The 23,152-nt window shown below is 36.7% G+C and overlaps 1 protein-coding gene across 1 annotated transcript in view; it reads right to left on the reverse strand.

Annotated features, from left to right (window-relative positions):
• Positions 1-23,152, reverse strand: part of LRRC8C (leucine rich repeat containing 8 VRAC subunit C) — an 87,338-nt gene that overhangs the window by 63,172 nt on the left and 1,014 nt on the right. The window lies entirely within an intron of this gene.

Genomic DNA, 23,152 nt, shown 5'->3' on the forward strand with positions numbered 1-23,152 from the left:
CCATACCTTTGCTGTTATGAATGATACTGCAATAAACATACAAGTGCAGGTAGCTTTTTGATATAATGATTTATTTTCCTTTGGGGAGATACCTAGTAGTGATACTGCTGGATTGAAATTAACGAGTCCAAAATAATTCTTCATTTCACTCCAAATCTGCTATTTCCACAACCATCCATATTTCAGTACATAGGAAATCCATCTTTGCAGGTCCTCTGGGTCAAAACCTTGGAGTCAATTTTTAATTTTTTTCTCTCACATTCAGGTCTATTCTGTTAGCAAAACCTGTAGGCTCAATCTTTAAAATCTATCTAGAATCTAACCAGTTCTCCCTACCTTTCCTGCTATAACCCAAGGCACCAGCATGTCTCATTTGTTTTATTATAATAGGTTCCATCCTTGTCTCTTACAGTTAGTCTACTCTTTACCATTGTTTCTCACAGTGTGCCTTTTTGGGGAATCAGTGAGGTCAAAACTATTTTCACAAGAATACTAAACATTATTGGCCTTTTAAATTCATTGTCTTGTGACTGCACAGTGAAGCTTTCTAGAGGCTACATGATACATGACAGTGAACAGACTGATTGCCAGACATTAAAGACATTTGCAAAAACTTAAACACTGACATCTTTTTGTTCTTTTGTTTTGGAAAATATAATTTCAAAACATATGTTACTTGTGTTAACATTCAGTGGCATTATTGCTATTTTAAAATAAATAAATAATCAGATTTACATTTCTGAGCTCTTAGGGGTTAGAGCTCTTTGGAATTTTCAATAATTTGAGTACAAATGCCCTGAGACCAAAAGGTTGGCTAATGATTGCTCTATACCACAGCCAGAGTGATCCTTTGAAAACGCAAGTCAGATTAAGAACTCTCTAATGGTTCCTCATCTCATTCAGAGTAGAGGTGGACAAGACACTTCATGAGCCTACAGCACCCTCTCTTAACGACCACTCTCCCTATTGTTCAGAGCTGTGCACCCACACTGGCCTTCTGGCTGTTCCTCCATAATGCCAGGGGAACATATTTATATTTGCTGTCCCCTCTTCTCAGACCTCTCCTCCATAGATATCTGTGTCTCCCCACCTCCTCCAGATCTTTGCCTTATGAGCTGTATTTTTAATTGTGTCCCTTTTCAGATGTTTATATATTGCAACGATTCCCCCTTCTCCTGTGATACTGCGACCCCATAACTTGCCACTTGTATATTTGTTTACCCTATCCTTCTGTCATAGAGTAAGTCCTCTGGGACAGTGGCTTTCTTTTTAATCCCCTAGAAAGCCAGTGGATCTGGTGATCTGCACCCAGTGTGGTCCTCTTTTATTTTCCCTTTGATCCACCGCTGAGAGCCTCATACCTAGTGTGGTCTTAAATGATAATGCAAGACTGATCATAAGGGGTTATCTGATTAAACCTTCAGGCAAGACCACACTAAACCCATGACAGACAGCCCCAACTCTGTTCTATTTTTAAGATATCCCAGAGACCCAGCCACTATGCAAATTTGTGAAAAGGTTGATTACTTGAAGCTTCAAAATTATTATTCTTAACCACCAAAATCTTTGTGCAGCAGGTTAAACTCTAATCTCTTTTCAGAAGAGATGCAAAATTGCTCCTCAGATTCAGAGACCTTTTCATACCCCTGGAAATAATTACTAACTTTTTCCTGGACCCCATCTTAGCAGCAATATCTCAATTCCTTTCATCTTTCCCACATAGATCCTGTTTTCAATGCTCTAACCCACTCTGTGATGGTCTTCTGATTCTTTTCCCATTGTTTTATCTTCATATTTCATTGTGTATCTAAATTCCAACAAGGTATGAGTTAGTGTGGCATCAAAAGATTCCTACAGTTTTACTTTTCTTTTACTGCACCCCAGCACTCCAGTGTATGCTTTTAAAAATATACTACATTGTCTTGAAAAAGAAAAATAGTCCCAAACCTGTTTGTGTGATATTACTTACAACCTCCTCTCAGAAAGAAATGAGTATTCCTGACAAAATGCTTCTGTAATTGATTCTCATGAACTTTAATGACACTAGGACTTATTTTGGGAAATTAGATATGACCCATGCAGTTGACCAGCTGTCAACCAAGAATTTAGTGACCTTTAACAAAATATTGTTTTATTTTGATGTCAAATCTAGTAATTTTTCTAACCATTCTCTTTTGCTACAAAATGTCCCTATCAAGAGCAAATCTCTGAATTAGCCTACTAACAAACTCCTCCCTTACAGCAAGTTTATTACAAAGCTTTAACACACACTAACAAGTAAATTGTCAATCTTTTTTAAAATGCAAGGATCCATAAACTTTTTCCTATAAAGGGAGGGAAAGCAAATACTTAGGGTTTATAAATCATATGTGGTCTACGTTGCTTTTTTTTTTTTTTTTTTTTTTTTGAGACAGAGTCTCGCTCGGTCACCGAGACTGGAGTGCAGTGGCGCGATCTCAGCTCACTGTAAGCTCCACCTCCCAGGTTCATGCCATTCTCCTGCCTCAGCCTCCCGAGTAGCTGGGACTAGAGGCGCCCGCCACCATGCCCAGCTAATTTTTTGTACTTTCAGCAGAGACAGGGTTTCACCATGTTAGCCAGGATGGTCTCGATCTCCTGACCTCGTGATCTGCCCACCTTGGCCTCCCAAAGTGTTGGGATTACAGGCGTGAGCCACTACACCTGGCCTATGTTGCATATTCTTTTTAAAAAATTTAAACAATCCTTTAAAAATAGAAAAGCCAATCTCAGCAAGTGGGCCATACCAAAACAGTTTGCACTAACTCAAACTGCATGGGCCACAGCTTGTCAATTCCTGTTGCAATGGTTCTCAGAACTCCCTTGGAGACCTGCTCATCTCAAGAGAAACAGTTATTGTCAGCCTCTGGATCAAGGTACTTCATGGCATATACGCTATTGTTACCCATTGTGTTATGCTTCTTGATCGCTGGATTTTTTTTTTCTGAGATATGGCAATTTGAGCACTTGAATGTCAATGTCTAATGGCCATCTGAAGGGACTCCCATTCTACTGGGCTTAAAATGACTTGCCATCTAAGTAGAGAGCTTGGAGAGCTGTTTGAGCTCTAAGAAGTGGTTGAACTTGGGGTTGGAGTTAAAACAGGACTCCTCCCCCAGGGTGAAATCAGAGCAGTATTTGATATTGGAGGGATGTAAGTGTGGAAGTGTAGAACCCAAAACTTCTGTTCCTAGAACCTATGTTCTACGTTTGAAGATTTCCACCACCAGTGTTTTGTATTTGACACATTCTATGGCTTAAAGTTTACTATATTACTAAGAAACAATCAAAGCCCTTAAAAAGAACATTTAGGATGAGCAAGTGTACATTGTTTCAAAAAGTATTCAAAACTTGGAAGTGAGGGAAAGGTAGAGCAATATATCCTTTCAATGTAATACTGAATAATTATTTAATTGGCCCACCCATGGATTACTTGGGGAAATATACCTTTTTTTTTTTTACTTCCTAATTTCTACTGATTAAATTCCAGTCTTGTAGATTTTTGGCTGGTAGAAAAGAAAACTAAAAACATTATGGGTTTTATTTTCCTGAAGGACATTACCTAGTTTTATATCTAGCAATGTTATTCTAACATTCCTTTCAAAAATAATTCCTTGAACACTCTTTGCACCAGTTTTGCCATCCTGCTGGCTCCCTCATTTATGAGTTAAATAAATCTTTGACTGTTCATTCTATATTTAAGAGTCATGTTTAACTTTTTGAAAATTATCCTATGACAACATTCACAGAAATCTTAAGTTATTTTGTGTTTTGCCTGCAGTGGGTTTGTGTATATATTTGTATCAGTATTTACATTTGTTGAACAGTTAAAATTGTATCCTACAGGAATGGGTTCAGAGGTTTCCTGTACAATTGTCTGTGTCTGTAAACAGTTACTTACAGTGTTCTATATTTTTGGTCAGTGAGTCCTTTGAGTACCTAGGACTCAACTACTAGAATGAGAGCTTCTCATTTGCTTAGAATGCCTCTAAGAATGAAAGTTAAAGGGGTCACAAAAGTTTGTCCTGTGTTTTGAAGAACATCTCATTAAACAAATGAATTCACTTTGAAACGAAGAGAGGAGGGGAAATCTGCCTGGGTGATTTCACAGGTGTGTGACAAGAAAGAGTTAAAGGAAATTTCTGCTAAGTCTGGGTGACAGTGAATTAAAAGAACATCTCTAAATAGACCAAAACAGATAGAATCTACAGCCTGTCAAGATAGTTCCTCTACCACCCTGGGCAAAAGAATAGTGCCTGAAAGAATGTTTCAAGGAAAGGTGTTTTATTTACCTCCAGGAGGTAAAATAACTTTACTTCCTTCCAGAGAGAAATTAGCATGACTGTGAAGTTTTTCAAATAGATGGAGTTCACATTTTCTAGACAGAAACTAATAGCAGTTATTTATATCTAGAATAAGAAAATCTTAAAAAAAATCTTTTCCTGGACACACAACAAAAAGAGGGGAAAAATGCACAGAAGGAATGTTTGGAGTGAATAGATGACGTACAGGTCACTAGGGATAAGGAACAAGAACAACAAAAATGCAACTAGCTACCCTGTCAGCTTTCAGCAGCTCTTTCCATATTTAACTAGAACTTTTAATCCAAAATGTAAAGAGCTTTACTAGTGCTTTAATAGTACTTTGCAAACAACTATGAATTATATAAAATTTGAAGTTCAATTGATATTCCAGTAATGATTAATGCTTAGACAAATTAGTTTGTTAAACGTCATTAAAAAGACAGTTAAATGCCTTAGCATGGATTTTATTTTAGTTAGGGATAGGATGCAAAAATTATACCTCATTTACATCACAATGTCAAACACAGAGTTATCATATTACCCAGAAATTCTATTCCTAGGGGAATATCCACAGGAATTTAAAACAGGTACTCAAATACATATACATGAATGTTCATAAAAGAATGATTTACAAAAGCTAAAAGGTGAAAACAACCAAAATGCCCATTAACTGATGGATGGATAAACAAAATGTGGTATGTTGAGACTATGAAATATTATTTGACAAAGAAGTGGGGCATTGATATATGCCACAACATCAATGAACCTTAAATATATGCTAAGTGAAAGAAGCTAGTCACAAAAAACACGTATTTTTGATACCACTTACATAAGCTGTCCAGAATAGGCAAATCTATTGTGACAAAAATAGAGTAATGGCTGTGGGAGAAGTAGAGGATGGGGAGCAGGGGTAATAGCTATTGCATAGATGTTACTTTTTGGGGTGACAAAAATGTTTTAAAATTAGATTATGGTGATAGTTACACAATTCTATAATTATGATAAAAGCTATTGAATTGTATACTGTAAACAAATATGTGGTTTGTATATTATATCTCAATAAAGCTGTTAAAAATGTATTTTAGTTTGTGCAATTCATTCATGTATTTTGGTTCACCCTGTCTGTTCTCTGATACAATGTGTATTAAACTAGAAGGTATTAACTTCCTTATATTTGTCTCATAGGTCAGATGGTTGGTTATTATTTATACTAAAAATTTAAGACTGTAGATGTACCCAACAACAATGAATTATAACTAGTGTCTGTTCTTTAATGGTTGTAAATTTTAGGCAATGTTGCAGTAATGTTAAATCATGGGATGTTGTATTTCTCTAATAGGCTTTGAATACGAACAGTAATTATTTTAAATGGTAATTTAAATTGTAATTTTAGATAATTAATTTTAAGCAGGGGCTAATATTAAAATTAGGAATTCAATGAATAATCTTTGGCAAAATACTTACACAATAGTTTTAACCTATGTATTAGATTTATAAACATATTTTGTTCTTCATAATATTCAAATAAGACTATAATCTTATTTCATAACATGCTTTATAAAATTAATTTTATTTATTTTTGAGACAGGGTCTTGCTCTGTCACCCAGGTTGGAATGCAGTGTTGCAAACATAGTTCACCGCAGCCTCAGTCTCCTGGGCTCAAGCCATCCTCCCGCCTCAACCTCCAGAGTAGCTGGAACCATAGGCATGAGCCACCATGCCCGGCTAATTTTTTTAATTTTTATTTTTTGTAGAGATGGGTCTCACCATGTTGCCCAGGCTGGTTTTGAACTCCTGCACTCAAGTGATCCTCCCACTTTAGTAATTTTATTTTAAAAACTAACATTTAACACTAAAAATTGTCACACACCATTGTTTGGCCTGTGTGATTTGTATGAAAAATAACACATTTTGAGATAAAATTAAGTTTTTTGAAGTAGCTAAGTAGGATAGATAACTGGTAACTCAAAATGAAAAATTATTTTCGAGATGGCCTTTTCTAGAAATAAATCTGTAAAGTTATTTACTTACCGTATATTGTACCCAGAGAGTAAAAGTTATATATTTTTTCTCAACCAACCCAAATGTGTTCTTTCAGAAGCGGCAAGTCGATTTCATGCCTTTGTGCTGCTTTTTAGTATTTCAAAATACCGAAATGAAACAAGAATAATAAAGATTCCTGGCCTCTAGAGAAATTAAAATTCTAACATTTCTTACGTACTTTCTGATATAGTTATTAGTAAATAAGCTAGGCAATACTATGACCTTCTCAATTCCCTGGGCATCTGCATTCTTATCTGACAACATGTTAAAATGCTGCCTTCCTTTAAGATCATGTTCTTAATTTGGAGCTATATAAAAAGGAGGAGACACTTTGATACCCCAATCCATGTTTGATACATAATAGCATCTAGGTAGCACCGAAGATTTGCTTTGTCTCCTATAATCCAGGATATGGTACTTACAAGAAAGAGAGGCTAGAAATAATTACTTTTAATTGATTTGTTCCTTAATCTTTAATTAGGTCAACAGTAGGCAGTTCTGTTTATTGCGCTCACATTATGGGGAAAGCTGTCAGGTAAAGATAAATTAACAGGTAAAATATTATTAATGTTATCATGTTATTAAATACCCTTTCAGAGTAAGTAAAATCATATTCATGTTCACATACAAGGGCTGACTGACATGGTGATTGTCAACAGATTTACTGGTAAGATTTTTCGGTAAATTTTACATATCTTCATGTCGATTACAAGTTAGTGTGGCACTTATTATTTTTAGTTGTTGCTTTGTAGATTCCTTAGAATATGGAATCCCAATTTCTAACCACAAAGCTTATAAAGAAAAGTAGTTCTACTTCTTTCTTTTAATCTTTAATTTTTTTCATCCTTATCGCACTGGCCAGCCTCCTGTATAATGCTGAATGGAAGTGATGAGAGAAGATATGATTGCTTAGTTCTGATCTCAAGGGGAAGGCATTCAAAACTTCACCATTAAGTATGATGCCAGCTATAGGTTATTTTAAAATAAAATGTGCTTTGAAACCAACGAGAACAAAGACACAACATACCAGAATCTCTGGGACGCATTCAAAGCAGTGTGCAGAGGGAAATTTATAGCACTGAATGCCCACAAGAGAAAGCAGGAAAGATCCAAAATTGACACCCTAACATCACAATTAAAAGAACTAGAAAAGCAAGAGCAAACACATTCAAAAGCTAGCAGAAGGCAAGAAATAACTAAAATCAGAGCAGAACTGAAGGAAATAGAGACACAAAAAACCCTTCAAAAAATTAATGAATCCAGGAGCTGGTTTTTTGAAAGGATCAACAAAATTGATAGACCGCTAGCAAGACTAATAAAGAAAAAAAGAGAGAAGAATCAAATAGACGCAATAAAAAATGATAAAGGGGATATCACCACCGATCCCACAGAAATACAAACTACCATCAGAGAATACTACAAACACCTCTACGCAAATAAACTAGAAAATCTAGAAGAAATGGATACATTCCTCGACACATACACTCTCCCAAGACTAAACCAGGAAGAAGTTGAATCTCTGAATAGACCAATAACAGGAGCTGAAATTGTGGCAATAATCAATAGTTTACCAACCAAAAAGAGTCCAGGACCAGATGGATTCACAGCCGAATTCTACCAGAGGTACAAGGAGGAACTGGTACCATTCCTTCTGAAACTATTCCAATCAATAGAAAAAGAGGGAATCCTCCCTAACTCATTTTATGAGGCCAGCATCATTCTGATACCAAAGCCTGGCAGAGACACAACCAAAAAAGAGAATTTTAGACCAATATCCTTGATGAACATTGATGCAAAAATCCTCAATAAAATACTGGCAAACCGAATCCAGCAGCACATCAAAAAGCTTATCCACCATGATCAAGTGGGCTTCATCCCTGGGATGCAAGGCTGGTTCAACATACGCAAATCAATAAATGTAATCCAGCATATAAACAGAGCCAAAGACAAAAACCACATGATTATCTCAATAGATGCAGAAAAAGCCTTTGACAAAATTCAACAACCCTTCATGCTAAAAACTCTCAATAAATTAGGTATTGATGGGACATATTTCAAAATAACAAGAGCTATCTATGACAAACCCACAGCCAATATCATACTGAATGGGCAAAAACTGGAAGCATTCCCTTTGAAAACTGGCACAAGACAGGGATGCCCTCTCTCACCGCTCCTATTCAACATAGTGTTGGAAGTTCTGGCCAGGGCAATCAGGCAGGAGAAGGAAATAAAGGGTATTCAATTAGGAAAAGAGGAAGTCAAATTGTCCCTGTTTGCAGACGACATGATTGTTTATCTAGAAAACCCCATCGTCTCAGCCCAAAATCTCCTTAAGCTGATAAGCAACTTCAGCAAAGTCTCAGGATACAAAATCAATGTACAAAAATCACAAGCATTCTTATACACCAACAACAGACAAACAGAGAGCCAAATCATGAGTGAACTCCCATTCACAATTGCTTCAAAGAGAATAAAATACCTAGGAATCCAACTTACAAGGGATGTGAAGCACCTCTTCAAGGAGAACTACAAACCACTGCTCAAGGAAATAAAAGAGGATATAAACAAATGGAAGAACATTCCTTGCTCATGGGTAGGAAGAATCAATATCGTGAAAATGGCCATACTGCCCAAGGTAATTTACAGATTCAATGCCATCCCCATCAAGCTACCAATGACTTTCTTCACAGAATTGGAAAAAACTACTTCAAAGTTCATATGGAACCAAAAGAGAGCCCACATCGCCAAGTCAATCCTAAGCCAAAAGAACAAAGCTGGAGGCATCACACTACCTGACTTCAAACTATACTACAAGGCTACAGTAACCAAAACAGCATGGTACTGGTACCAAAACAGAAATATAGATCAATGGAACAGAACAGAGCCCTCAGAAATAACGCCGCTTACCTACAACTATCTGATCTTTGACAAACCTGAGAAAAACAAGCAATGGGGAAAGGATTCCCTATTTAATAAATGGTGCTGGGAAAACTGGCTAGCCATATGTAGAAAGCTGAAACTGGATCCCTTCCTTACACCTTATACAAAAATCAATTCAAGATGGATTAAAGATTTAAACGTTAGACCTAAAACCATAAAAACCCTAGAAGAAAACCTAGGCATTACCATTCAGGACATAGGCGTGGGCAAGGACTTCATGTCCAAAACACCAAAAGCAATGGCAACAAAAGACAAAATTGACAAATGGGATCTAATTAAACTAAAGAGCTTCTGCACAGCAAAAGAAACTACCATCAGAGTGAATAGGCAACCTACAACATGGGAGAAAATTTTCGCAACCTACTCATCTGACAAAGGGCTAATATCCAGAATCTACAGTGAACTCAAACAAATTTACAAGAAAAAAACAAACAACCCCATCAAAAAGTGGGCGAAGGACATGAACAGGCACTTCTCAAAAGAAGACATTTATGCAGCCAAAAAACACATGAAAAAATGCTCATCATCACTGGCCATCAGAGAAATGCAAATCAAAACCACTATGAGATATCATCTCACCCCAGTTAGAATGGCAATCATTAAAAAGTCAGGAAACAACAGGTGCTGGAGAGGATGTGGAGAAATAGGAACACTTTTACACTGTTGGTGGGACTGTAAACTAGTTCAACCATTGTGGAAGTCAGTGTGGCGATTCCTCAGGGATCTAGAACTAGAAATACCATTTGACCCAGCCATCCCATTACTGGGTATATACCCAAATGACTATAAATCATGCTGCTATAAAGACACATGCACACGTATGTTTATTGCGGCATTATTCACAATAGCAAAGACTTGGAACCAACCCAAATGTCCAACAATGATAGACTGGATTAAGAAAATGTGGCACATATACACCAGGGAATACTATGCAGCCATAAAAAATGATGAGTTCATATCCTTTGTAGGGACATGGATGAAATTGGAAACCATCATTCTCAGTAAACTATCGCAAGAACAAAAAACCAAACACCGCATATTCTCACTCATAGGTGGGAATTGAACAATGAGATCACATGGACACAGGAAGGGGAATATCATACTCTGGGGACTGTGGTGGGGAGGGGGGAGGGGGGAGGGATAGCATTGGGAGATATACCTAATGCTAGATGACGAGTTAGTGGGTGCAGCGCACCAGCATGGCACATGTATACATATGTAACTAACCTGCACAATGTGCACATGTACCCTAAAACTTAAAATATAATAAAAATAAATAAATAAATAAATTTAAAAAAAATGTGTATGAGATTGATAGAAAATCTTTGAAAATCTTTATCATTACTAGATGCTGAAAATATTGAATGCATCTACTGAAATAATAAAGGAGAAAAACCATATGATCATTTAATATGATGAATTACAGTGATTGATTTTTGAATGTTAAACCAACCTTGCATTCTTGGGATTAAATCCCCTTTGAAGTTTTCCTTATGGGAAAGTTTTTGGTTATAAATAAAATTTATCAGGCTTTGTAATTGTGCTTTTCAAGAAACTTTTTCCCATTTAAGTTGTCAAATGTATTGGCATATAGTTTTCACAATATTTCCTTGCTATCCTTTTAATGTCAGTAGGGTCTGTAGTGATACCCCTCTTCCATTCCTGATATTGGTAATTTGGGTTCTCCATCCCCTACTTCCCCTCACCTCTTTAATGGTTTGGCTAGATTCATTAATCTTTTCAAAGTACCAACATTTGTCTTATTTAATATTTTTCTGTCACTCATCTGATTTCAATTTCATTTATTCTGTTCTTAAATCTAGTATTCCTTTCTATGCTTTTGGGAATCTAATCCAGCTTCTTGTGGTGGAAATTAAGATGATTAATATTAAATGTTTTATAATATAGAATATCAAGTTCTAAGTAACCATATCTATCTATCTATCTATCTATCTATCTATCTATCTATCTATCTAATCATCTTCCTACCAAACTACCTATGCCCTGCTTTAGCTATCTCATTATTTTTTCCCATTAATTTCAATGCTATATTTTTATCATTCAGTTTGAAATATTTTTAACCTTTTTGAATTTTTCTGTGGCCCATAAGATATGTAGAAGTTTCTTATTTTATTTACAAATATTTGAGGCTCTTCTAAACATCTTATTGTTCCTATTTTCTAATTTAATTCTATTGGGTTCAGAGAAAACACTCTAATATTTCAGTAATAATGTTTTGTCCTTTTTTCAGAAAAAACTCACTCATCATCCATATTGTTATAGTGTATGACATGTATTTTAATTTTCTCTAGCTGCTTCTATAGTTTTCTCCTTATCTTTGGTTTTCAGTAGTTAGACTGTGGTAATACACCCAGGAATGGTATTGTTGTACTTAACCTGCTTGTGGTATAATGTGCTTTTCAGATTGGTAAGTTGATGTGTTTTCACCATAATTGCGAAGTGTACGGCCATTCTTTCTTCACTTTTTTTCTCTCTTTTTTTCCTCCATTTTTTCCTCTCTTCTCTTTCCAGGGCATTCTTATCTTGACATTTTCCCACATGCCATTATGGCTCTGTGCAATTTTTTAAAATCATTTTCTCTCTATTGTTCAGACTATATTATTTCTATCGATACATGTTCAAATTCTCTACTCTTTACTTTGCTACCTCCAATTGTTGTTAAGCTCATCCAGTGGATTTTTCATTCTGGAATTTCTATTTTACTGTTTTTTATAATTTCCATTTCTTTGCTGAGAGTTCTCATCTGTTAATTCATTATGACTATATTTTCTTTTCACAATACTATAATAGCGGTTTTAAAATTTATTATTTGCTAACTTTAACATTTGGATCATCTTGGAGTTAATTTCTATTGACTGTATTTTGTCTTGATAATGAGTTATATTTCTTGTGCATTTTCATGCCTACTAGTCTGATTTTATCCTGGATATTCTGGATGACATATTATGGAAGCTCTGTAGTCTATTATTTCCCTTTGAAAAGTACTGATTTTTAGCTTTAGCAGGCCATTGACTCGGTTATACTGAAACTAAACTGTCTTCTCTAAGGTGGGCAGCAGCTAAAATGTCTGCTCAAGCATTTTAGGCTTCCTGCTGCTCAGGGGTTTAGGTTTACATGGAGCCTAACTCCTCTCATGAGCACTTCTGGGGTCAGGCAAAGATTTGGTAAGAGTTTATATGCAGATTTGAGGGCAATCTCTTTTATGTGACTTTTTTCCCCCTAGGATTTCCCCTTCACTTTCCAACCACAGAGCAAGGCTCAAACTCTACCTTTGGACTATGTATGACTGCAGTGTCAGGTATGAGAGTTAGTAGCTGTAGACCATATGGATTGGGTACTGGTTTCAGGAGAAAAGTCATAATTCAAATCTCATCCAGTGGAGTCTCTTTCTGTCAAGGATCAGTTTCCCCTCCATTTCTACTTGCTTTGGTTGCATTCCCATGCCTTTAAATAGTGGGGTTTTGTCTGGGCACTGTGGCTCACGCCTGTAATCTCAGCACTTTGGGAGGCCACAGCAGGCAGCAAGTGTAGGCAACATGGTAAAACCCTGTCTCTACTAAATATACAAAACATTAGCCAGGTGCGGTGGCACGTGCCTGTAGTCCCAGCTGCTCAGGAAGCTGAGGTGGGAGAACTGCCTGAGCCTGGGAGGTGAAGGTTGCAGTGGGCCGAGATTGTGCCCCTGCACTCCAGCCTGGGCAATAGAGCGAGACCCTGTCTCAACTAAATAAATGAACTAAATAAAAAATAGTGGGGTTTTATATTTTGGTCAGTTTATAATTGTTATAAACTCAAGAGTTAATTGACACAAAGCTATCCTACCATTGATGTTTTATTTTTTGAAAGGTATTTGATAAGCCCCTGCTTTTCTTCTTAGATTATTATCTCTAACCCTTAATTTAGTAGGTTATTTCAGTGCATTTGTAGGTTATCTTTTTTAAAAACTTGAAACAAAAAAATTGTAACTTAAACATCTCTGATTATTGGTTATGCCTATAGCTATATCAAAATTCAAATGTTTAATTGTTATGTTATCAAATAGTACCGTATATGTCAGAAGCCCAGTTTTAGAGGGTGAGGGACTATATTCTTCAGAATACTACACAGCATGAGCACATGCTTTAGAGTTCTGGAACTCACAAAATGTCTAGTATTCTATCACTATGAAGGAAAACATCCTGTATGAAATAACAGGAAAAGCTGTGACAATAAACTAGTGAATACCCAGGAGAACCTAAAAATCCTTTCAAAATTGAATTTTAAAGAGGTAAACTTATAAAAACACAATTCATTTTTGTTAATGATCATTTACATAAACTTTACTTATCTTACCATACTTAAAAGCAACACAACTTTTTGTATATAACTCCACTATCATGGAATCTACAATTCTCTATAAAATGTGACATAAATAGGTTTGCCTAGTCCACAAAACCATGCAGAATGGTAGTCATTACTACACACATTGAGACACTTTACTGCTCCTGGTAATGTAGCCATTTGTATAGGTTCATTAAGAATATGTCCTCCCAGCTGGACATGGTGGCTTATGCCTGTAACTCCAGCACTTTGTGAGGCAGGGCAGGTGGATCACTTGAGCTCTGGAGTTTGAGAACAGCTTGGGCAACATGATGAAACCCTGTCTCCACAAAAAATAGCTGGGTGTGGTGGTGTGTGCCTGTGCTTCCAGCTACTCTGGACGGTGAGGTAGAAGGATGGCTTGAGCCTTAGAGGTAGAGGTTGTAGTGAGCCAAGATTGTGCCATTGCACTCTGGCCAGGATGACAGAGCAAGGCCCTGAATCAAAAACAAACAACAAAAAAGAATAGAATATATCCTCCTTCCTACTGGTATATAATTGAATAAACCTTTTTTTTTTTTTTTTTTTGAGACATAGTCTCACTCGGTTACCCAGGTTAGAGTGCAGTGGCATGATCTCGGCTCACTGCAACCTCCACCTCCCAGTTTCAAGTGATTTTCATGTCTCAGCCTCCTGAGTAGCTGGGATTACAGGCGCGCACCAACACACCCAGTTAATTTTTGTATTTTTTTTTTTTTTTTGAGATGGAGTCTTGCTCTGTCGCCCAGGCTGGAGTGCAGTGGCACGATCTCAGCTCACTGCAACCTCCACCTCCCGGGTTTAAGCAATTCTCTGCCTCAGCCTCCCGCGTAGCTGGGATTACAGGTGCATGCCACTGTGCCTGGCTAATTTTTGTATTTTTAGTAGAGATGGAGTTTCACTATCTTGGGCAGGCTGGTCTTGAACTCCTGACCTCGTGATCCACCCACCTCGGCCTCTCAAAGTGCTGGGATTACAGGCGTGAGCCACCGTGCCCGGCCAATTTTTGTATTTTTAGTAGAGGTGGGATTTCACCATGTTGGCCAGGCTGGTCTCGAACTCCTGACCTCAGGTGATCCGCTTGCCTAGGCCTCCCAAAGTGCTGGGATTACAGGCAGGAGCCACTGCACCCAGCCAAGAATAAACCTAATTTCTAACATGCTGTGCCCAAAGTGTCACATTTAGAGATAAATTTAGTTTGACATGAAAATCCTATTAAGGTACTAATGCTACACTACATAAATTGTAGCAATGCACAGAACATCCTCCCTGGATACTAGTCTGGTATCTACTCTATGGTCAAAAGAATCTCAACTTTTTAGGCAGTACGGAATATAACTATCTAGCAGGATAAGAATCTGAGGAGGAAAAAAGCATCCTCAAGAAAATAGGGTTACCACAGTTACAAGTACTAGAGGCAAAATCTGATGGAGATAAATTAGATACTCCCTGAGTTCTGGCCTTGGAGCAGACAAGCTGAGAGGAAAGTACTATAAAAATTACTTCTAGTGTGAAAGAAGCAATAAAAAACATAACTTCAAGGATTTCACAAAGCTTCCACAAAGATGTTAACTCATTGGCCTTACTGGTTGTGCAATATCATATGGCAGCGAATGCCTTGATCACACAAAAAGATCGTTTAAACGGATTAATAAGCTCCTCTTGTGGCACCTTTTAAAACAAAGCATGCTAAGTAGAACAGAACACAGAAATATAGAAGCCCAGGACCATAAATTATATAAAGTAGATAACACTGAAACTATGCTAGTTTAGATTATGCTTTGAAAATCTTCCCTGGTATAGAAAACCAGTTCAAAGTATTATCAGTGTTTATATAAATAGTGCTTGTAACTGTGACTCTGGATGCAAAGTGTAAATAAAGAAACCTAAAAGTTAATGGGTAGGTAACAAATTCAATGACCCTAATGCAAAAATGCAATGAGATGGATAGACTTTTCCTTGACCAAGACAGACCTGCAAAGACTGTCTAAATTGAGAGACTATTAAAAAAAAAAAGTTTCTAACTTGATCAGGAACAGAACCTATTTGTGAAGTAGAATTCACAATCTCCTTCTATGAAGAAACACATATTCCTAATAATTAAGCAATTTTCTGATTAAGTTTAATAGGGAAACACTTGTTCTTAGAAACCAGCTACCTAGCCATCCAGTTAAATTGTTAGGTGTCAGTGAAAAGTCTAGTGACCTTGAACCCACATTTTTTAAATCTAGGTTAGCTATATCTGACCATTCACTTTTCTTATCAAATGTCCCTAAGAATGAATTTTTGAATCCATCTACCAGAAATATTTTACACGTAAGACAAATAAAATTTTAACACATGCTCAGAAATTATTTGTCCAAAAAGTTTTTCTAACAGTTTAGTAGTTACGCATTTCCATCCCCTGAGGAATAATCTTAATTTTGCTCTAATCGCATGTTTTCTTCCCCCATCTTATATTTTATTCATATATTTATTCAGCAGATATTTATTAAACGTTTGCTTCATGTCATGTACTATTCTAAATACTGGAAACTGCAGTAACAAATTTAACAAAACAAATACAAATGTAGTATATTTATGTCATTTGCTTGGTTTTATTCAATGTACCACCCTGTACTTTCCTTAAATGAATTTAATTGCTTATCTTCGATTATTTCCTTTCACTTTAATTTTATATATTTTATTTTGCCAAACTCATTTCAAATTCTTGCTTCAAAATCAAGGCACTCTATACACCACAAAGTCACTTATATAAATATCACCTGCATGTTTTCTATTATGCCATCCAGATCCTCAGATAAAATTCTAAAACACCCAACTCAGATCCAAACCCTGGACATACCTCCAGCTGCTACTTCCTCAGCTGATAATCACTTTCTGGTCACAGTTATCCACATAGCAGTGCACTAACTAGAAAGTTATGTGTGCTGGACAGTATCTCCTAACTTTACTGATAAGCATATTATACTGAACCTTGCTAATATCAAGAGATAATATAAATTAGCCTGACAATGTTTTGCTAATGAAGCCATTCTCATAGTAATTTCTCTACGGTATTTTCCCAGAAGTTACATTTATAGGACACATCTTTCATATTAAAAAGATATTTGAGCCAGTTTCTAGTTTTCATAAATCTCTAAGATATTTGAAAAAGACTAGTTAGTAATTTTTGTTGATTTTGATAATTTCTTAAAATACATAAGGAGAGGCTGGGTGCGGTGGCTCATGCCTGTAATCCCAGCACTTTGGGAAGCTGAGGTGGGTGGATCATGGGGTCAGGAGTTCAAGCTCAGCCTGGCCAAGATGGTGAAACCGTGTCTCTACTAAAAATACAAAAATTGGCTGGGTGCGGCGGCAGGCGCCTGTAATCCCAGCTACTTGGGAGGCTGAGGCAGGAGAATCACTTGAACCCAGGAGGCAGCGGTTGCAGTGAGCTAAGATTGTGCCACTGCACTCTAGCCTGGGCAACACAGCAAGATTCCATCTCAAAAAAAAAAATACATAAGGAGAACTGACAAGATGCATGAGTTTTCATATTTTTAGTTTATTTAGTGACTGTTACCTAGGATTTACTTTGATGCCTTAACTCATGTTTTATATGCTTACTCCTAATTTATAATTATTTATATACTTTCTCCTGCTTTTCAATCACATATAGAAATATTTACATGTCTCTTAATGTCCCTATTAAGAAGTATGACTTCTAAGTATACTTTCAAATTTCATCATCAGAATCTACAATAGTAGAAAAGACAATGGATATACTCCAAATAGGTAAGAAATGTTACTGTAAATTACATCATTAAATATTTATAACATGATTATTTATTGAGCAGCTATGCCCCAGACACTTTGCAAGTGCTGTAGATATATGGCAGTGAACAAGACAGATATGGCCTCTGCCCTTGTGGCAGTTTCAGTGTAGCTCCAAAAATCAAACAGAGAAAATATGTGGAAAAACAAATATATTTCTGGAGGTTTGAGGGTGAAGGAAAAGAATATGGTTTAAATAAAAGCTGGAGGAGATGAGGGATGAGTTGTTGCGGGGGAAGGGAGCATGCCAGGCTCCAGATGCTGAAAGCAGCCAATATATAAAGGAGACAAGCTCCTCTAGTCCTCACAGCTGCCATGATAGGCTTATGCTACCTAAAGAACCTGAGCAAGGCACTAAACATGAGAAAGCCAAGAATTTCTTCAGAGGCCCTCTCCTCCCCCCAGATCTACTTGTTGTGAACTGAAATCTCTTAGTTATGGAACGCAGTGTTTCATAATTATAAATAAGTAGGCCAGGCGCGGTGACTCACGCCTGTAATCCCAGCACTTGGGGAGGCTGAGGCAGGTGGATCATGACATCAAGAGATCGAGACCATCCTGGCCAACATGGTGAAACCCTATCTCTACTAAAAAGACAAAAAATTAGCCAGATGTGGTGGCGTGTGCCTGTAGTCCCAGCTACTCCAGAGGCTGAGGCAGGAGAATCGCCTGGACCCAGGAGGCAGAGGTTGCAGTGAGCCAAGATCGCGTCACTGCACTCCAGCCTGGAGACAGAGACAGAGTAAAACTCTGTCTAAAATAAAATAACATAAAATAAAATAAAATAATAAAATAAAATAAAAATAAGTAAAATAAAAAAATTATAGTTTAAAACATAAATTCTCTAATAGAGACACACCAATTTATACTCATACAATTGATTAGTCAAAAGAATGAATAATACCACAGCATTCCAGCATAACAGAAATATATAAAGGATGTTGAATGTCTGAAGTTTGCGGAGGGCTTCCCTTCCAGGAAATAAAAGGATACAGGTAGGGGAGGCTTTTGAGAGACAACTTTATGAATTTAATAATTTTGTCAATGTAAAATTGGGACTAGAAACCTTACATTTTTACATGTAAATTTCAGTTGAAGGGTCAATAAAGTATGCTTTATTTGCAAAAAAAGTAATTTAATTCCAGAGGATGTGTAAATTAAGGTATTGTATATATTCATACAAAAATTTATAGATAGGTTGACTATTTTTCATGTCTTTAAGTTTTATATGGCTCTTTTGTGATTTTAAACATGATATAGAATCATGCTACACCATGTGTTCTCAATGCGGGGGACAATCTTGGCCCTAGGAAAAATTGATTGAGGTGAAGGCGGGGTAACAAAACCTTAAATAATGGTTTGTGATCCACTGAAGAGTCACAGTACATAAACAGATACACAGTGTATCTGTGTTATTACAACTTATGGAAAAAAGGTTCACAGATTGAGGTTAATAATCAAAAAAAGGTTGAGAAATGAAATTAGCTCCACTATGTTCTCTCTAGTGTTTCCGGCCCTTGGATGGATTTTTGTTTTAGACAAACTAATTTCCTTCTTGTTTTACCTTCACAACCTCTTCTGGTATGGAAAGAGCTTTTATTCTCCTGAGTCCTTAGAAAGGTTCTTTAAAGAACATATAGCTCTCCTGGATTTCTTTGACTCAAAATACTTTGGTCATCTGGAACATTTTCAGTTACCTCCCTAAGCTTTAACATTTTTCTTAAAATTGATTTCTGAATTTTGCCAATTCTTCCTTTTCTTTTCTGAATTCTATTTTCTGAACCCGTATCACCTTGTCTCCATCAATTAACATTCGGTTAGATACACTGAATGTTAGACTTAGAACTGTATTTTAAAAGAACACCCATCGAATACCAGAAAATGATCCTAAATTCACTCCTCAAATTTGTGATGGTATGTTACACTCCTAAGTAGAGAGTCTAAGGTTTTGTTTGTCTTATGCCTGCTATTGGAAAAGAGCTTAGACATTCTCTATCTTGTAATCATTAGGAAATTTTCAATATATTCCTGCCAAACTATGTATTTCAAACAAAGTTCTGAGATTACACTCTTGTTGCTCTGTGCTGGCCCTGGAGCAAGTGGAAGTCTATTGCTGTGCTAGATGTCCAAGGCGACATTAGTTTCTCTTTCTTGCCCATCTTGACCCCACAGTCTCTTTCCTACTTTTACAGTCCAAGAATGACCAATATCTAGCAGGCCTCAGTCATAAGGTATTATAGTTATGCTTCCTTTATTTTACCTCTTCCATTTTATTTTTCTACCCCTCATATTTATAGTGAGTCATGTTTATAGTGGGTCTTCTGCTTGTGCTAATTCTCTCTCTGAAGGCCACTTCTGGTTGTAGCCTCCACACTGTGCCATGATGAGTTTTATTTTCAACGAAAGCAGTCTGAAATCCTCCTTGCTCATTATCTCAACCTCTTCTCTGAGGTAGGTGTTCCTTCCTCTCAAGTAAATTCTATTATTAAAGAATACATTTGAACCATTACCCATCTAAACTACCAAACTACTCAAATACGGTTGACATGCTCGGTATATTTGCAACCTAATGAGGTTATTATATCACCATGGAAGCAATTTATTAATGAAACATAGCTATCTTACATGGTACCTAATGTCCAAGGCTTTGTTTAAGAATGATAGCTTTCCAGCAAATGTAATACCAGTTAAACCAGTGGAGAAGCCTCGGTTGAACAAGTCTCAAGATAACAAAGAAGGTGCCACCAACAATTTGGGTGTCTTTCCTAATTATTGTAAGGATCTCAGAATATCCGATTTGTCTCTCATTCAGGAAATAGAAACCATCTGTGTATTATCCCAAGCAAAAATATAAAGAAATTTTTAAAAAATCCCTGACGTCAAAGAGTTTATAGTCTTTCAAATATATTACCTGGAAAAATAAGAATTTTAAAAAAATTTTAAAATAGCATTAGGAGTGGGCTGGGTGCTGTGGCTCACACCTGTAATCTCAGCACTTTTGGAGGGGTACGTGTTGTCTGAATTATAAGTCAACTGACAAGGATCTGGAGGGAAACAGGCAGGCTCATGAAGGAGGTAGCTTTTATGCTGAGCCTTGTAGGAGATGCAGAATTTCAGCTGGTGGAGGCTTGGTCAAGGGTGAGGTGTGTGGTGGGGAGAGACTGGCATTGTTATGGTACCCTGAGTGATATACAAGGCTAAGAGATCAGGAGAGGCAGAAAAAAGGAAAGTATGTTTGCCAAAAAATACAAATTCCGATCCATCGACATATTGTTAGTAAAGTAAAAATAAAATAAAAGAGTAAGAGCAAAGGAAAAACTATAGAATGTGAGTACATGTTTCTGACTCAAGACAACAAAAAAGGATGTGATTCAAAAGTTAAAGATGCTAAGAATCAGATTAGACCTTTGTATAATTACATAAAGAGTGAATCACTGATAGCAATGACTAATCACTACGTGCATGTAAAATATACATAAAGTGAAATACAGCAGAAATTTCTACCAGTGCTAGGATACACTGGTGTTAATCCTTACTGAGCACCTACTAGGTGACAAGAGCTGTCCTTTACATGCACTATTACAAGTAATCTGCACAGTGATCCAGCTAGGGAGGCTTTATTAACCCCATTATACAAGAGGAAACCAGGGTTCAAAGAAGTTGAATAATCTGACCTCATTTGCACTCCTACTGCGCGGTAGAGTCCGAATTTGACAGCAGCTTTTTCTGGAGGCCATTCTCTTTACCCCATGCCAAACCAGAATGATTTACAGTTCAAAAGGAATCAAGTAGATTCAAGGATACCTCCATGGTTATGTAACCCTCATTAGTTGTACTATGCTTTTATGAGTGATCTGGAACTGGAGATACAGTCAACACTCCAGAAATGAAGTATAAAATCTTGGGAGTGTGTTACAGCCCATGAGACCATCATTGTCATGTCAGTGATAATAGCTGATGGGCAAGAGTAAATTGTCCATAAGGTTAAGCTCTGGATCAGTCGTTTAAGAGAAATCAGTGGCAAGAACATGGGTTTTAGAAACAGATGGCCTTGATTCAAAATTGGAATTCTGTTATATGGAAAACACTGGGCAGAAAACGTTACAATCTCTGTGTCCTCATATAGTCACTATGGTGAGTTAACAACAAATTTATATAGAAAAAATAAATAAGCAGCTTTGGATAATAAAAAAAAGTATATCATTAAGACTAAGGAGGCTTGGCTTCATTCAGGCACTAACTTAGCTGTATAGTCTTCAGCCAAATCAGAAACTCTGAACTTCCTTCTTATGTAAAATGTGGATGGCACCATCTACCTTAGGGGTTCATTGTAAGAACCTGAGATAATGTGTATTAGGTATCTAGCATGCAGCTAGATTATGTTATAGAAATGTACCATATTAGATCATTAACACAATTCTTGGCAAAATAAATATAGGTTCCACCTCATTTCATTTTAAACTTAGGCTCGCTCTATTATAATGTCATAGGTGACTATAACTTAATAATACTATAGAGTATTAAAAAATCATAACAATTTGGTAAAAATTGAACACTTGGGAGTTAAACATACTTCTAACTTTGTATTGTTTTTTAAAAGATAAACTTCATGGAAATAAAGTGCAACATTTTCATTCATTTATCTTACAGCTCCTAATGCATTATTTTCACTAAAAGCATTCCCTTTTAAAAACACATTTCATTAAAGTGCTTAATCTGAGAAATAATAGATTAGTACTATTAATAAAGGCTTGGATTTTATTAATAAGAAAATTGTTAAATATGCTTGGTATCTGTGATACAATTGTTGGGTTGATGGGTCCTGTCTGTGGCCAATCTATTATGTGAACCATGGCAAATATCTATCTTTGCAAAACTGCCCTACATCCCCCTCAAAGGAAACAAACTGACCCCAAGACAGAACTTAATCACTCCAGAGTAAAGCAAACCAATTATAGCCTTGGCCTTCCCTGTTAAAGCAAGTCACAAGAAATGCAAATATCCTAGACTAGCGCTGTATACATTTAATGTTTGTTTACACACTCAACACATTGTTTATGAATTCAGCGAGTTTTGTGCAGCTCAGATTACGTTTTGGGTTTTCAACAAATTATTTAAAAATAAACAGAATTTATAAATGTATAAAAATTATTGGCTCTGGCGATTTTGCAGCATTGTGCTAACCAAGAGGACTACTCCACTTTTACTCCTTTTTCGTCTAAATGGCATCTTAATGACCTGCCCACGCTGAAGCCTCATCGATGCTTTGGGAAACCATCACATACCTGTCGGGAAATGTGACTGTTGGTTAAGGCTACGTTTCTCACACTACCGCGAAAGAAGTATGTGACTTAAATACGGCTGCGATTTCCTTTACCTATTCCTTCCTTCAAAGGCTGCTTTAAATGGAGGTAATTCAAGCCTCCCCGTGCCAAACACCGGCACTCCAACAAAGATGGATTGGTTCTTATTTTTTACTTTGAGGATGGGAACCTGAAAATGTTTCCTAACGTTTGCTGAGGCTTTAACATGTTTAAGGAATTTGAAACCAAGGGAAGTTTAGCCGTAATACTCTGAAATATCCGCATTAGGATGCGGGCTAGGTGTCCGGCTATTGCAAAACTACGGAGGATGCGAGGTTTGGAAGAAACTGTTTGGACTTTGCTGTATA

This window comes from Pan paniscus, chromosome 1 (genome assembly GCF_029289425.2).
Source record: "Pan paniscus chromosome 1, NHGRI_mPanPan1-v2.0_pri, whole genome shotgun sequence".
In the NCBI taxonomy this organism is placed as follows: Eukaryota; Metazoa; Chordata; class Mammalia; order Primates; family Hominidae; genus Pan; species Pan paniscus.